Here is a 7,419-nt window from a genome sequence, read left to right on the forward strand (position 1 = left end):
TATGGGACAATACAATGATTTAGAAGGCGATAAAGACACCATTTCTAATAAGTAGAAAAAAACAATAGTCAGTTCTTATCAGGGACATCCCATACTATATGCACACTTCATATGAAACCATTTTACTGCATCATTTTTAAGATATGGGACAATACAATGATTTAGATGGCTATAAAGACACCATTTCTAATAAGTAGAAAAAAAACAATAGTCTGTTCCTATAAGGGATGTCCCATACTATATGCACACCTCATATAAAAACCTTTTACTGCAGCATTTTTGAGATATGGGTCCAAATGGTGATTTCGATGGCTATAAAGACACCATTTCTAATAAGTAGAAAAAAATAATGGTCAGTTCTCATCAGTGACGTCCCGTACTATGAGCACATCTCATATCAAACCATTTTACTGCAGCATTTTCCAGAAATGGGAAATTACACTTTAACGGGCTGTAAAGATCCCATTTCTAATAAGTAGAAAAAAACAATGGTCAGATCTTATAAAGGACATACCATACTATATGCACACCTCATATCAAACCATTTTACTGCAGCATTTTCGATATATGGGACATTATTACACTTTAAAGGGCTATAAAGATCCCATTTCTAATAAGTAGAAAAAAACAAAAGTCAGTTCTTATCAGGGACATCCCATACTTTATGCACACCTCATATCAAAACATTTTACTGCAGCATTTTCAAGATATGGGACATTATTACACTTTAAAGGGCTATAAAGATCCCATTTCTAATAAGTAGAAAAAAAGAATAGTCAGTTCTTATCAGGGACGTCCCATACTATATGCACATATCATATCAAACCATTTTACTGCAGCATTTTGGAGATATGGGTCCAAATGGTGATTTGGAGGGCTATAAAGACATAATTTCTAATAAGTAGAAAAAAACAACGGTCAGTTCTTATCAGGGACGTCCCATACTATATTCACCCTTCATATGAAACCATTTTACTGCAGCATTTTTAAGATACGAGACATTTTTACACTTTAGAGGGCTATAAAGACACCATTTCTAATAAGTAGAAAAAAACAAAGGTCAGTTCTTATCAGGGACGTCACGTACTATATGCACCCTTCATATGAAACCGTTTTACTGCAGCATTTTCGAGATATGGGACATTATTACACTTTAAAGGGCTATAAAGATCCCATTTCTAATAAGTAGAAAAAAAGAATAGTCAGTTCTTATCAGGGACGTCCCATACTATATGCACACCTCATATCAAAACATTTTACTGCAGCATTTTTAAGATACGAGACATTTTTACACTTTAAAGGGCTATAAAGATCCCATTTCTAATAAGTAGAAAAAAAGAATAGTCAGTTCTTATCAGGGACGTCCCATACTATATGCACACCTCATATCAAACCATTTTACTGCAGCATTTTCAAGATATGGGACATTATTACACTTTAAAGGGCTATAAAGATCCCATTTCTAATAAGTAGAAAAAAAGAATAGTCAGTTCTTATCAGGGACGTCCCATACTATATGCACACCTCATATCAAACCATTTTACTGCAGCATTTTCGAGATATGGGACATTATTACACTTTAAAGGGCTATAAAGATCCCATTTCTTATAAGTAGAAAAAAACAATGGTCTGTTCCTATAAGGCACGTCCCATACTATATGCACACCTCATATCAAACCATTTTACTGCAGCATTTTTGAGATATGGGTCCAAATGGTGATTTGGAGGGCTATAAAGACATCATTTCTAATAAGTAGAAAAAAACAATGGTCAGTTCTTACAAAGGACATGCCATACTATATGCAAACCCCATATCAAACCATTTTACTGCAGCATTTTTCAGATATGGGACAATACTATGATTTAGAGGGCTATAAAGACACCATTTGTAATAAGTAGAAAAAACAATAGTCAGTTCTTATCAGGGACGTCACATACTATATGCACCCTTCATATGAAACCATTTTACCGCAGCATTTTTGAGATATGGGACAATACAATGATTTAGAAGGCGATAAAGACACCATTTCTAATAAGTAGAAAAAAACAATAGTTCTTATCAGGGACATCCCATACTATATGCACACTTCATATGAAACCATTTTACTGCAGCATTTTTAAGATATGGGACAATACAATGATTTAGATGGCTATAAAGACACCATTTCTAATAAGTAGAAAAAAATAATGGTCAGTTCTCATCAGTGACGTCCCATACTATGAGCACATCTCATTTCAAACCATTTTACTGCAGCATTTTCCAGAAATGGGAAATTACACTTTAACGGGCTGTAAAGATCCCATTTCTAATAAGTAGAAAAAAACAATGGTCAGATCTTATAAAGGACATACCATACTATATGCACACCTCATATCAAACCATTTTACTGCAGCATTTTCGAGATATGGGACATTATTACACTTTAAAGGGCTATAAAGATCCCATTTCTAATAAGTAGAAAAAAACAAAAGTCAGTTCTTATCAGGGACATCCCATACTATATGCACACCTCATATCAAACCATTTTACTGCAGCATTTTCAAGATATGGGACATTATTATACTTTAAAGGGCTATAAAGATCCCATTTCTAATAAGTAGAAAAAAAGAATAGTCAGTTCTTATCAGGGACGTCCCATACTATATGCACACCTCATATCAAAACATTTTACTGCAGCATTTTTAAGATACGAGACATTTTTACACTTTAGAGGGCTATAAAGACACCATTTCTAATAAGTAGAAAAAAACAATGGTCTGTCCCTGTAAGGGACATCCCATACAATATGCACACCTCATATCAAACCATTTTACTGCAGCATTTTTGAGATATGGGTCCATGTGGCAATTTAGAAGGCTATAAAGACCCCATTTCTAATAAGTAGAAAAAAACAATGGTCTGTTCGTATAAAGGACATGCCATACTATATGCACACCTCATATCAAACCATTTTACTGCAGCATTTTTAAGATACGAGACATTTTGACACTTTAGAGGGCTATAAAGACACCATTTCTAATAAGTAGAAAAAAACAAAGGTCAGATCTTATCAGGGACGTCACATACTATATGCACCCTTCATATGAAACCATTTTACTGCAGCATTTTCGAGATATGGGACATTATTACACTTTAAAGGGCTATAAAGATCCCATTTCTAATAAGTAGAAAAAAACAAAGGTCAGTTCTTATCAGGGACGTCACATACTATATGCACACCTCATATCAAAACATTTTACTGCAGCATTTTTAAGATACGAGACATTTTTACACTTTAGAGGGCTATAAAGACACCATTTCTAATAAGTAGAAAAAAACAATGGTCTGTCCCTGTAAGGGACATCCCATACAATATGCACACCTCATATCAAACCATTTTACTGCAGCATTTTTGAGATATGGGACCATACAATGATTTAGAGGGCTATAAAGACCCCGTTTCTAATAAGTAGAAAAAAAGAATAGTCAGTTCTTATCAGGGACGTCCCATACTATATGCACACCTCATATCAAAACATTTTACTGCAGCATTTTTAAGATATGGGACAATACAATGATTTAGATGGCTATAAAGACACCATTTCTAATAAGTAGAAAAAAACAATGGTCTGTCCCTGTAAGGGACATCCCATACAATATGCACACCTCATATCAAACCATTTTACTGCAGCATTTTTGAGATATGGGTCCATGTGGCAATTTAGAAGGCTATAAAGACCCCATTTCTAATAAGTAGAAAAAAACAATGGTCAGTTCTTATAAAGGACATGCCATACTATATGCACACCTCATATCAAACAATTTTACTGCAGCATTTTTAAGATACGAGACATTTTGACACTTTAGAGGGCTATAAAGACACCATTTCTAATAAGTAGAAAAAAACAAAGGTCAGATCTTATCAGGGACGTCACATACTATATGCACCCTTCATATGAAACCATTTTACTGCAGCATTTTCGAGATATGGGACATTATTACACTTTAAAGGGCTATAAAGATCCCATTTCTAATAAGTAGAAAAAAACAAAAGTCAGTTCTTATCAGGGACATCCCATACTTTATGCACACCTCATATCAAAACATTTTACTGCAGCATTTTCAAGATATGGGACATTATTACACTTTAAAGGGCTATAAAGATCCCATTTCTAATAAGTAGAAAAAAAGAATAGTCAGTTCTTATCAGGGACGTCCCATACTATATGCACACCTCATATCAAACCATTTTACTGCAGCATTTTCGAGATATGGGACATTATTACACTTTAAAGGGCTAAAAAGATCCCATTTCTAATAAGTAGAAAAAAACAAAAGTCAGTTCTTATCAGGGACATGCCATACTATATGCACACTTCATATAAAACCATTTTACTGCAGTATTTTTGAGATATGGGTCCAAATGTTGATTTGGAGGGCTATAAAGACACAATTTCTAATAAGTAGAAAAAAACAATGGTCAGTTCCTGTAAGGAACGTCCCATACTATAGGCACACTTCATATGAAACCATTTTACTGCAGCATTTTTGAGATATGGGACAATACAATGATTTAGAGGGCTATAAAGACACCATTTCTAATAAGCAGAAAAAGACAATGGTCATTTCTTATCAAGGACGTCCCATACTATATGCACCCTTCATATGAAACCATTTTACTGCAGCATTTTTGAGATATGGGTCCAAATGGTGATTTGGAGGACTATAAAGACACCATTTCTGATAAGTAGAAAAAAATAATGGTCAGTTCTTAAAGAGGACATGCCATACTATATGCACACCCCATATCAAACCATTTTACTGCAGCATTTTTGAGATATGGGACAATACAATGATTTAGAGGGCTATAAAGACACCATTTCTAATAAGTAGAAAAAAACAATAGTCAGTTCTTATCAGGGACGTCCCATACTATATGCACCCTTCATATGAAACCATTTTACTGCAGCATTTTTAAGATACAGGAAATTATTACACTTTAAAGGGCTATAAAGATCCCATTTCTAATAAGCAGAAAAAAACAATGGTCAGTTCTTATCAGGGACATCCCATACTATATGCACACCTCATATCAAACCCTTTTACTGCAGCATTTTTGAGATATGGGACATTATTACACTTTAAAGGGCTATAAAGACCCCATTTCTAATAAGTAGAAAAAAACAACAGTCAGTTCTTATAAAGGATATGCCATACTATATGCACACCTCATATCAAACAATTTTACTTCAGCATTTTTGAGATATGGGTCCAAATGGTGATTTGGAGGGCTATAAAGACATAATTTCTAATAAGTAGAAAAAAACAATGGTCAGTTCTTATAAAGGACATGCCATACTATATGCACACCTCATATCAAACCATTTTACTGCAGCATTTTCGAGATATGGGACATTATTACACTTTAAATGGCTGTAAAGATCCCATTTCTAATAAGTAGAAAAAAACAATGGTCTGTTCCTATAAGGGATGTCCCATAAAATTGCACACCTCATATAAAACCATTTTACTGCAGCATTTTTAAGATACGGGACATTATTACACTATAAAGGGCTGTAAAGATCCCATTTCTAATAAGTAGAAAAAAACAAAAGTCAGTTCTTATCATGGACATCCCATACTATATGCACACCTCTTATCAAACCATTTTACTGCAGCATTTTCAAGATATGGGACATTATTACAATTTAAAGGGTCATAAAGATCCCATTTCTAATAAGTAGAAAAAAACAAAAATCAGTTCTTATCAGGGACATCCCATACTATATGCACACCTCATATCAAACCATTTTACTGCAGCATTTTCAAGATATGGGACATTATTACACTTTAAAGGGCTATAAAGATCCCATTTCTAATAAGTAGAAAAAAACAACAGTCAGTTCTTATCTGGGATGTCCCATACTATATGCACACCTCATTTCAAACCATTTTACTGCAGCATTTTTCAGATATGGGACAATACAATGATTTAGAGGGCTATAAAGACACAATTTCTAATAAGTAGAAAAAAACAATGGTCAGTTCTTATAAAGGACATCCCATAATATATGCACACCTCATATCAAACCCTTTTACTGCAGCATTTTTGAGATATGGGACATCATTACACTTTAAAGGGCTATAAAGACCCCCTTTCTAATAAGTAGAAAAAACAATGGTCAGTTCTTATAAAGGATATGCCATACTATATGCACACCTCATATCAAACCATTTTACTGCAGCATTTTCGAGATATGGGACATTATTACACTTTAAATGGCTGTAAAGATCCCATTTCTAATAAGTAGAAAAAAACAATGGTCTGTTCCTATAAGGGACGTCCCATACTATATGCACACCTCATATCAAACCATTTTACTGCAGCATTTTTCAGATATGGGACAATACAATGATTTAGAGGGCTATAAAGACACCATTTCTAATAAGTAGAAAAAAAACAACAGTCAGTTCTTATCTGGGATGTCCCATACTATATGCACACCTCATATCAAACCATTTTACTGCAGCATTTTTCAGATATGGGACAATACAATGATTTAGAGGGCTATAAAGACACCATTTCTAATAAGTAGAAAAAAAACAATAGTCAGTTCTTATCAGGGATGTCCCATACTATATGCACACCTCATATCAAACCATTTTACTGCAGCATTTTCGAGATATGGGTCCAAATGGTGATTTGGAGGGCTATAAAGACGTAATTTCTAATAAGTAGAAAAAAACAATGGTCAGTTCTTATCAGGGACGTCCCATACTATATGCACACCTCATATCAAACCATTTTACTGCAGGACTTTTGAGATATGGGACATTATTACACTTTAACGGGCTTTAAAGATCCCATTTCTAATAAGTAGAAAAAAACAATGGTCAGTTCTCATAAGGGACATCCCATACTATATGCACACATAATGGTTTGATATAAAACCCAGTCTACTGCAACATTAATGAGATATGGACCTATATTGTGCTTTAGGGGGCTATAAAGATAAAGGGTATATTCACTTCAGAGGCTCATAGAGAAATGTAATGTTTTCTAAAATCTATGAGTAAATCCATGGAAAACATTTTACTGTATGGTTTTTTTAAGAGCTAGCAAGTATTTCACATATAGAGTTATAAACATTACATTTATCTATTCCAATAATAATAATAATAATAATAAACAATTGTCATAAGGGACATCACCAAATATGTGCAGCCATTATAAAAAACATTTCAGTTTACCAATCTGGAACTGCATGCATTCAGAGTCAGTTCTGAGACTTTGCATAACTTTGAGACATGTAGAAATGTCAGCTTATAAAAGTAGAGGAAAACGATGCCCATTTCATGCAAGGCACCTCCTACTTTATTAGCACAGCTAAAATAAAATCTGGGTACTTTGGCAGTTTGGACTTACATGTATTCTAATT

The sequence above is a fragment of the Carassius auratus genome, unplaced genomic scaffold (genome assembly GCF_003368295.1).
Source record: "Carassius auratus strain Wakin unplaced genomic scaffold, ASM336829v1 scaf_tig00010418, whole genome shotgun sequence".
Taxonomy (NCBI): Eukaryota; Metazoa; Chordata; class Actinopteri; order Cypriniformes; family Cyprinidae; genus Carassius; species Carassius auratus.